At 41.3% G+C, this 10681-nt stretch overlaps 1 pseudogene; it reads left to right on the top strand.

The window, feature by feature from the left end:
- Window positions 1–988: 988 nt before the first annotated feature.
- On the top strand, window positions 989–7645 carry LOC112671553 (swi5-dependent recombination DNA repair protein 1 homolog; annotated as a pseudogene).
- Window positions 7646–10681: the final 3036 nt, after the last annotated feature.

Below are 10681 nucleotides of genomic sequence, written 5' to 3'. Positions count from 1 at the left end.
CTCTCCCCCCAGGCAGGAGGGTCCCCGCATCCTGTGCCCTCCCCCTCCCCCACAGGAGCTCCCCGCTGCGGTCCTGTGTCCTCCCGCCTCCCTCCCACAGGAGCATCCCTGTGGTTCTGGGCCTTCCCCCCTCCCCCCCATAGGAGTTCCCTGCCGTCCTGGGCCCTCCCCGACTCCCCCAGGCAGGAGCATCCCCTCATCGTGTGTCCCCCCCCCACCCGGGGAACCGCAGGATCGGGGCTGTGTCCCCCGCCCCTGGGCTCCGGGGCCTGCGCTGCTGGACTCGCCTTCCCGGGGCGCCCCCAAGGCAGCAGGGCAGCCCCCTACCCCTCCCCCTTCTCCCCCCTCCCCCCACCGGCCTCTCCCCAGGCCCCCGGCGCGGCCCAGCCCTGCATGGAGCTCCCCGCTGTGGGGATGCGCTGCCCCCGCGCCCCTCCCGGTGCCCAGTTCCCCGCTGAGCGCCCTTCCCCGGGGAATCCGGGGCGCAGGTAAAGTCCCCGGCTGCGGCGGGGCTCTCCTGCCCAGGCTCCCCCCACCCGGGTTCTTGTTTAGTTTGTCCGGCCTTCTCCGTGGCTAGAAGTGAAAACCCTTCTCTCTGAGCGCCCTGCTGGCCTCTCCTTAGACCCCGGGTGCAGCCGACAGGCGTTGGGGATGGTTTGACCTTCTCCAGAGGACCTGGGGCCGTGGGAGGGGGGCTCCGCCCGCTGGCCGCCCCCCCCCCCCCCCAGCTGCGCTTGGTGCTCTAATTTCTTCCCACCTGTGCTCTTCCATCCTGTCAAGTCACCACCCATCACCCAGACCTCCCTGGGCCCGAGGGAGGGGATTGCTCACTCACAGAGGACATGGGTTGGACTTCAGTTTTCTCCTTGATGGGAAGATCCAGCATATATTTCCTGTGAGGAAGAGCTACGTTCCAGAGGTATTTTCCCCAAGAATTATCTGCAATTCATCTTACCTGTTCTTACCATTTGTAGGCCATCTCTTGTTGATGGACACGCAGCCCTTCGGCCACCCTGCGTTGGCTGACCGAGAACCTGACACCTTTTCAGTAAGAATAATGGCAGTAGTATTTGGGGGTGTTTCATACACAGCTGGTGGGTTAGTGGGTCATCGATCTTCTAAATATGTAGTATTTTCACAGCTGAGAACTTTTTGCTCCTCTCCTCCAACCCCGCTTGGGTTTCTCTCAACTCAAACTACCCCACGCTAGAATGAAGTCTCAGCTCCTCCATAGATTCTCTGCTGTTGACCAGGAAATGTCCTTTTTGAGGAGATTCAGTGGGATATGACCTGAACCTCAGCCTTGTTCTTTTTTTTTTAAATAATATTTAAGGGATGTCTGGGCAAAAAGAGTAATACTTATATTTTGCCATCAACTTTTTCTTAGCTATGAACAGTTTTATGAGATTTCCTGGGCAATTCTCTTATAAACCAAAGTTCAACCTCATCTGATTATAGACAGCTCTAGATTAGGATGGTTATGGTTTATAGATACAGAGGATCCAACTATGTCAATTCAGCCTCTAGATTCTTCATTTCCTAAAACTACAGAAATAAGTACATGGGCCCATCTTCTGAAGCATCTAAGCATGCAGTCCTTTTGGATCTAGTAATTTTTATTACTATCATCTTTGATGAGTAAAATTAGTAGGCATGATATCCTCAAGGGCAAAGTATTGGTATGAGAAGTGTGTGGCCGAGCTGCATTCAATTTCCATTATAATCCTGGCAAAGCATGTCTGCTTCTTTAGCCTAAGGGAAGATGAATCATTTTACAAAGATCAAAGTTTATTCTTCTAAATGACTGCATTTTTTTTGAGTCACTAAAGACAGTCCCTGGCTGCTTACTGACCCCAAACTGTACCTTCTTTTCCCAACATTATTCAGAGCTTTCTTCATCTTCATCACTGATGTTGTTTCTCCTGACTCAGGGGGACTCCATCTTAATTAAGTGGCTTCTTAAATTATGTATTCACTCAACAGATAACTTAATTGGGGGTCTATAAAATGCCAGGTGATGTGCCAGGGTCTATAATGGGCCACGTCAACAGGTGACCAGATGCTGTCCCTGTTGTCAAGAGACAGATGTAAAAAAGTAAATAGACAAAATCACTTAAAGTTTGATAAGTATGATGGAGGAAACAAAGAGTTGGGAAAGAGAAAGTGGGGGATGCAGGGAGGAAGCTAGTTTAGGAACAGAATCCTTCAGAGGAAGGTAGCCTCTTGAAGGATGGGAGGGAGAATAGTTCAGATTGAGAAGATAGCACACACTTTTGGCCAAGTCACAAGAGACTAACGTGTGTGAGGAAAGGAAAACAGATTTGAGTGGCTGTAGGAAAATCAGAAAGAGGGAGTCACTGGAGAGATGGCCAGGAGGCAGGGGCTCAGGATGAGAGGGACAAAGTCTATATGAATTATTGAGATCCGGTCATCCAGAAAGCAGCCCACCAACTACGGTAACTATCAAACAAATCACCAGAAGTGTTTGTTTTCAACCTAGGCCCAAATAAGCTCTTGGTCCTATAGAGATAAGCCTTTTGGGGAAAGCAGGGCATTTGGGTTTTTATCCTCAAGTGCTCTGAGAAGCCATCACATGGGTTTTACGTATGGGGAGGAGTGAGATGGTTTGATCATGTTTGTTGTTCTGTGGAGAATTAAAAAGAAGGAGGGTGTGAATAGTGTTAAAGAAGAATAAAAGCAGTCAATTTCCCTCTATTTTCATATTTCACTTCTTTAAAGGAACTTGAAACTCTCAGTTTGTGTTGTAAATAGCAAAAGAAAGCAGAAAGCAGGACAATGTCCTCCTGGTTTTCCTTGGTGTCATGTCTCTCTTCTTTCCTTCATTCCTTCTTCCCTCTCTCAGTGAACAGTAGCAGTGGATGCACAGCATTTCTCATACTTGTCAACACTCTGCTGAATATTAAGCTAAAGTAAATATTTAGAAAACTTTGTTCCTAAGTTGCAACTAGACTGTGAATAACCAAGATATCAAGAGGATAAGATTTTATTTGCAAAGTGAGTAGATAAAGTATATTTCTTTGGGGCACCTGCCTAGCTTAGTCAGTAAAGTATGTGACTTGATCTCTCTGTCATGAGTGTGAGCCCAACACTGGGGGTAGAAATTCTATTAAAAAATTAATTTAAACACACACACACACACACACACACACACACACACACATTTCTTTGGCTTCGGGGGTGGGTTGTAGAGTGGAGTAGAGCTTCATTTCCCCAGTCAGAAGATCTCTCAATGCTACCTTCCCGGGGTCTCTCAAGGGCTAGTGTGGATTTTCTGCAGTGGTGAGAGGGAAGAGAGGACCCCTCCTCTGTTTTTTTATTTTTTCCAGTAAAGTTGACACCTTTGTTTGAAGAAACAAACAAACTTTACAGGGTCTGTTTGCTACTTAAACGATGCAGACAGGCATAAATTTATCTGGGCCTGTGTTCCTTGTTCCTCAGGTCTGAATGGTCATTGATTCTAGCTACACCGTTTTTAGGGTTTAGGGAACTATGACAAATATAATTATGTTTTTTTGAGTGGAGATTTCAGTTATATTTCCTTTCATTATAAACCTGGAGTAGTGAAATTATAGAATTCCTGAAGAATTCCACAACTGTTATTCTCCACAGATCTGAGGATATTTTGATAGAGAAAAACAAAGGTCTTGTTTATATAAGATGTTAGCTAGTTAATTTGTCCTGAAAAAAACTAGTAGTCAGCTTTGGACCAACAGTTTTATTTAGGAAGAACTCAAGATTTCATTTTTTTAAAGATTTTATTTATTTATTCATGAGAGACACACATAGAGAGAGAGAGGCAGAGACCCAGGCAGAGGGAGAAGCAGGCTCCTCACAGGACCCCCATGCAGAACTCGATCCCAGGACCCTGGGGTCACGCCCTGGGCCGAAGGCAGATGCTCAACCGCTGAGCCACCAGGACATCCCAACCAAGATTTAATTTTCAAGGTAGAAAGTCTATCTGACTCAGCTCTGATTTTACTAGTGTACCACAGGCCTGTGCCAACCCACCATCTCTGCATTCTCCATACGAGCAGTTCAAGAAAACAAGGAGAAATATCTTAGTTCTTCCAGTGGAACTATTCGATATTTCTAGCCTATGACTGCAACACTTAGAGGATGATTAAGGAAAACTAGATCTTCCTTTAATTTCTGTTACAGTGTAGTAAAACATCTTAAAGTAGAAAATGAAGAAGCTGGTCAGACTTTTTCAGAAAAAAAAAAAAAAACAAACCCAGCATTCGACAGAAGAAAACTGGAATTTTATTTTATTTTTTATTTTTTTTAAGATTTTATTTATTTATTCATGAGAGACACAGAGAGAGAAAGAGAGAGAGGCAGAGACACAGGCAGAGGGAGAAGCAGGCTCCACACAGGGAGCCTGGCATGGGACTCAATCCCAGGCCTCCAGGACCATGCCCTGGGCTGAAGGCAGGCGCTAAACCTCTGAGCCATCCAGGGATCTCCAGAAAACTGGAATTTTAAGAAAATTTTAAGCACATTGACAGTGAATTTGAAGAAAATACATATTTGGGAAATACCTTCAATAATATCAGTATATGTACCTAAATCAGTTGATACTGGTCACGAAATGATCTCCCAAGTGACTCTGAGAATGAGGATCTTCCCAAACAAGGATTTAGTGAAGAAAAAGCAAAACTAGTGAAGCAGATTCAGAAGAAAGAAGACCTTCTTCAGAGATGAAAACTGGTCAAAATGTATAGCTCAATGAATGACCTGTCTCAGTTACAGTTGTTCATAAAGTGGAGATTCTGGAGCCAGCTGTTGCTTTATGAATTGCAGCCGGTTATTCATAAAGGAGAACGAGAAACTCAGCCTGACTCCATTGATAGACCACTGTGGGTTAGATGATAAATTGCTATATTATAACAGAAATGAAGAATTTATGGGTACTTAATTCAAAAATTTTTCCTCCAGAATATTTTTGAGAATGACAACTTATAAGATACTTAATACATTTTAAAAGGAAGATAGAAACAATTAGGACTTAGAAAAAGATATCTTGATGAAAAACAGTTTAGGGCACTCTGTCATATAACTATAAACTAAATTCTAAAGTGAAAATTTAACACTTTGTATAAATTTGTTAAAGAAAACTCAACATTTAAAGAAAAGGGGAAAAATTAAATCATGTTTAAAAAATAATTTGGGCATCTCTGGAAGTCAGTTTTAATACATTGTTTTGTTTACTGTGGTAAAAAAAAAGTTATATTTTTTACCACTTGACATTGGTTAGATGGCTAAAATTAACATCTCAGGAAACAATAGACATTGGTGAGGATGTAGAGAAAGGGGAACCCTCCTACACTGTTGGGGGAATGCAAACTGGTGCAGCCACTCTGGGAAACAGTATGGAGGTTCCTCAAGAAGTCAAAAATAGAGATGCTCCGCAATCTAGCAATTGCACTACTAGGTATTTATCCAAAGGATACAAACATAGTGATTCGAAGGGACACATGCATCCCAGTGTCCCAGAATATATATATATATATATATATATATATATATATATATATATATATACATATATATGTGTGTATATATATATATAATGGAATATTACTCAGCCATCAGAAAGAATGAAATCTTGCCATTTGCAATGACATGGATGGAACTAGAGGGTATTATGCTAAATGAAATAAGTCAGAGAAAGACAAATACCATATGATTTTACTCATGGGAAATTTAATAAACAAAACAGGTGAACATAGGAGAAGGGAAGGAAAAATAAAATAGGATGAAAATTGAGAGGGAGGCAAACCATAAGAGATAATGAACTCCAGGAAACAAACAGGGTTGCTGGAGGGGAGGTGGGTGAGGAGATGGGGTAATTGAGTGATGGGCATTAAGCAGGGCTCTTGATGTAATGAGCACTGGGTGTGATATGCATTTGGTGAATCACTAAATTCTACCTGTGAAACCAATTTAACACAAGTTTTATTTTAAATGCTAAAAAATAGTTCAGTCTGGTGAATATCTAAACCTAAACTGGTCTAAAAATGCCTACCTCTCTCCTAAGTTTATAAACCTTGTTTCCATCCATTTACCACATATTTCCATCTGGATGGTCTAGCAGATAAACTTGTTCATATGCTCCAAATGTTCATATACATATATATACTTATGACTTAAATACATAGATTTTTCTTTTACAAAGCATGAGGTGGCAAGGAGCTATCAAGCCATGAAAAGACATGGAAGAAACTGATATGCATATTACTAGGTCAAAGAAACCAATCTGAAAAGCCTCCATAGTGTATGACTTCAACTATATGACGTTCTTAAAAGGACAAAATTATGGAGACAGGGGTTGGAGAGTGGGAGAGAGGGACAGTTAGGTGGAGCCGAGGGGATTTTGAGGGCAGTTGAAAATACTCTATATGATAGAGTAATGATGGAAACATGTCATTATACACTTCTGCAGATCCACAGCATGTACAACACCAAGAGTGAACCCTAATGCAAACCATGGACTCTGAGCGATGATGTTGTGTCAGTTTGGTTTATCATTTGTGACAAATGTACTCTGCTGCTGGTGGATGTTAACACTGGAGGGCATAGAGAGTATATAGGACCCCGGGGTCATGCTCTGAGCCAAAGGCAGACGCTCAAATGCTGAGCCACCCAGGTGCCCCTTGAATTCCCTTTGTTATCTGCATTCTCTCTTTTTCTTTCTTTTGAGCTATTAAGTCTTCTTACATAGTGAGCACTATGTTATTGAATACCATCTACCCAGGGCACTAAACTAGGTCCGGATTGGGTCCCACAAGTTGGTTTTTATTTTAATTTTTAAAAAACTCAATCTTTGATATTTGTGTTAATTTTCCATTAGATTTGATTAATTCTTGGAAACAGCAACTTAAAAAATCTTCCCATAACAAATGTGAACTATTATAATAGGCATCTTCTTTACTGTTAGGAATTTGACAAATTTAGTAACTTGGGAAATTAATAGAACTCAAGTTTGAAGTTTTGATTAAAAGACAAGGATTTTTGTACAGGACCCTGCTGACTGAACAATTACTTCATTACCAGCAGTTATTTTCCTGGGATGGGAAAAGTTGGTAGGCAATAGAGTATTTTCTGTGACATACAAACCAGTGTCCTGATAACACTTGCATATTCAGCTGAAAGCAACACTTGTTTATTTGTTGGATAAGTGCTGGATAAAGGAAATGCGCACACTTGTCCTGGCGTGGGGAGGGATACAGGGATACAGAAATGCCTAAAATGTGGTTCTTGGCCTCAAAGCACTTACCGCATCACTTGCCATCACTAAGGATTAGCTCCTTGGGCTGGGGTCAGAGCCCTCAGGCCCGAGGTGGCACGTGCCACCCGCGGGGAGCGTGGCTGGCCGAGGTCCGCCCAGAGCCACTTTAAAGGGGACCTCTTCTGGGGGCTTGCAGGAGGGAAGGCCCCGGACCCCAGTGAAGCCTTCCTGGAGCTGAGGCCTCCTGTGCCCTCACCTGCCCCCTGCGACCTGTCTCTGGTGCCTGACCTTTCTGAATGGGAGCTAACAACCCAACGAGAGCTGCCTCCAACCCTGCAGCCTCTCAGAACCTCCTCCTCTGCCTTGAAACAAGCATTCTGTTTCCTCAAGTGTTAGCATGTCAACCTCGGAGATAACTGAGTCCTTTTCCCCATAAAAATGGATGCCGGTTGTTTTAAGGTCTTGTGGTAGAATTCTCTATGGGTAAACCAGATCTACCCGTGGCCCGTTCTTTTCCAGCGCTGCTGATTCTCCGGTGGGTCACCCTATGCCACACGTAAACTGACAGACCCCCACTTGTGGGGGAGCTCTCGGTATCAGTTTCCACACATTCCTGGGCGCTTAGGCTCTAACTAGGAAGGGGCGTCCGAATTCACCAGAAGATCGCTGTTATCTTTTCCACACATGCATGCCTGCAGGTGGGCCCACTGAAGCATGGGAGCTTGCGGCGTTCTTTGGTCTGCGGATCACTTTTATTTTCTAGTCCATTGCCCGTAGAAAAAACTCAAGTAGCCACTGTTCTTAACATCAATGGTCCAATATCAGAAAATAGCACGACATGGTGCAGAGTTGCTTTTGGTAACTTGTTCCTTTTTTTTTTTTTTCCTCAAGTACGTTATCAAAGTTACATGGGTAAATAATAATATAAGTCAAATAATTTCACAAGGCTTTTAATGAAAACTGTAGCCTCTTCCCCATCTCTCTCCACTGTTCTACAGAGTCATTTTCAAAACTTTCACCTATTTCTTCCAGTTACTATCTCCAGGTTTCTAAGTAACATCCTTAAATTCCTATGCATTGATTTTTAATTTTGAGTTAATTTATTATTTCTTGATATAAAAAATTAGAATTTTTGGCTCCTGCACTCCTTCTACTCATTCACATAGTCTTTCTGTCTACTTATCTTCCCAGTACAGTTATACCATGATTTTGGGTTAAATCAATATTCATATTTGGTTAAACATTTAATATTCTTGTTTGGTCAAATTAATTTTTTTTTTTTTTATTTATGATAGTCACAGAGAGAGAGAGAGAGAGAGGCAGAGTGAGAAGCAGGCTCCATGCAGGGAGCCCGATGCGGGACTCGATCCCGGGTCTCCAGGATCGCGCCCTGGGCCAAAGGCAGGCGCTAACCCGCTGTGCCACCCAGGGATCCCTTGTTTGGTCAAATTAGTATGCTTATTTCCTTTTCAGCAAACTTGAATCTTGTCTAAGTTGACAATTGAGATACCAAGTAAGACAAAATTGGTAAATATTTGTCCATATTCCAGATTTTAAAATAATAAATTTTCACCCCACAAGGTAGTCATAATACTGATATAAAATAATAAAAAATAAAATAAAATAAAATAATATATAAAATCAATGTTAATATATAAAAATTATTAATACCAATGCAAATATTAATATAATAATCAGTACTGATAATACTGATTATTATTAATACTAATATTAAAATTTTTAAGAGAGATATCAAAATATAAAATGCAAACACTAAAACATCTAGTTTGAATTGACTTTCTGTTCTGAGACAGTAGGGACAGTGTAAAAGTTTGGGATACACTTGGGCAGGATGCCAGACTCAAAATGAATTACTGATTTAAATGTTAAACATAAAACTATAAAACTTTTGGTAAAAAATATAGAAGAAATATTTCAGGATGTAGGTCTAGGCAAAAAATTCTTAGACTTAACACCAAAAGTGAAATCCGTAAAAGAAAAAATTGATAAATTAGGCTTCATCAAAATGATGAGTTTTTGCTCTGTGAAAGCCATATGTATATAAATATATATTTTGCTCTGTGAAAGCTATATATATATATAGCAATATATTAACAGTTATCTAAACATGCTTATACAAATCAAAATCATAATGAGATATCACCTCATACCTGTCAGAATGGCTAAAATTAACATAAGAAACAACAGATGTTGGAGAGGATGTGGAGAACGGGGAACCTTCTTGCACTGTTGGTGGGAATGTGAACTGGTGCATCCACTCTGAAAAACAGTATGGAGGTTCCTAAAAAGTTAAAAATAGAGCTACCCTCTGACCCAGCAATTGCACTACTGGGTATTTACCCAAAGGATATAAAAATACATATATAAAGGGGTACATGCACCCCAATGTTTATAGCAGCATTTTTACAATAGCCAAATTATGGAAGCATCCTAGGTATCCACTAATAGATGAATGGATAAAGAAGTGGTATATATATGCAATGGAATAGTATTCTGCCATAAAAAGAATGAAATATTATTATTTGCAATGACATGGATGGAGATACAGAGTACAATGCTAAGTAAATAGTCAGAGGAAGACAAATACCATATGATTTCAGTCTTCTGTGGAATTTAAGAAACAAAACAAATGAGCAAAGGAGAGAGAGAGAGAGAGGAACCAAAATACAGTGTTAAATATAGGGAACAAACTGATAGTTACTAACCAGAGGAAAGAGGGTGGTGGGTGAAGTAAGTGATGGGGATTAGGGCATGCACATGTTATGGAGAGTGCTGGAAGGTTATGGAATTGTTGAATCCCTCTATGCACATCTGAAATGAATAAAGCACTGTATGCTAACTATACTGGAATTAATAAAATAATAAATTAATCTTGGGGTGTTTTTGTTTTATAGAGAGTAGGGGGATAGAAGGGCAGAGGGAGAGAGAGAATCTTAAGCAGGTTCCATGCCCAGCATGGAAATGGATACAGGGATCTATCTCATGACCCTGAGGTCATGACCTGAGCCAAAATCAAGAGTTGGATGCTTGACATACTGAGCCACCCTGGTGCCCCTGGATCTTATTTTTAAAATCCATTCAGTCACTCTGTCTTTTGTTTGGAGAATTTAATTTGTTTACATGTAAAAGAATTATAAATAAGTATGGACTTATCATTTTGTTAATTATTTTCTGGCTGTTTTGTGATTTCTTTTTTTGTTCTTTTCTTTTTCTTAAAGATTTTATTTATTTATTCCTGAGAGACACACAGAGAGAGGCAGAGACCCAGGCAGAGGGAGAAGCAGGATCCCTGTGGGGACTTGATCTCAGGACCCCAGGATCACACCCTGAGCTGAAGGCAAACACTCAACCACTGAGCCACTCAGGTGCCCCTCTTTTATTATTTTCTGATTTGATGATTTTCTGTAATGT

Source organism: Canis lupus, chromosome 5 (assembly GCF_003254725.2).
Source record: "Canis lupus dingo isolate Sandy chromosome 5, ASM325472v2, whole genome shotgun sequence".
In the NCBI taxonomy this organism is placed as follows: Eukaryota; Metazoa; Chordata; class Mammalia; order Carnivora; family Canidae; genus Canis; species Canis lupus.
The sequence above is the reverse complement of the archived record's forward strand: the minus strand, read 5'-3'. Positions and strand labels throughout refer to the sequence as shown.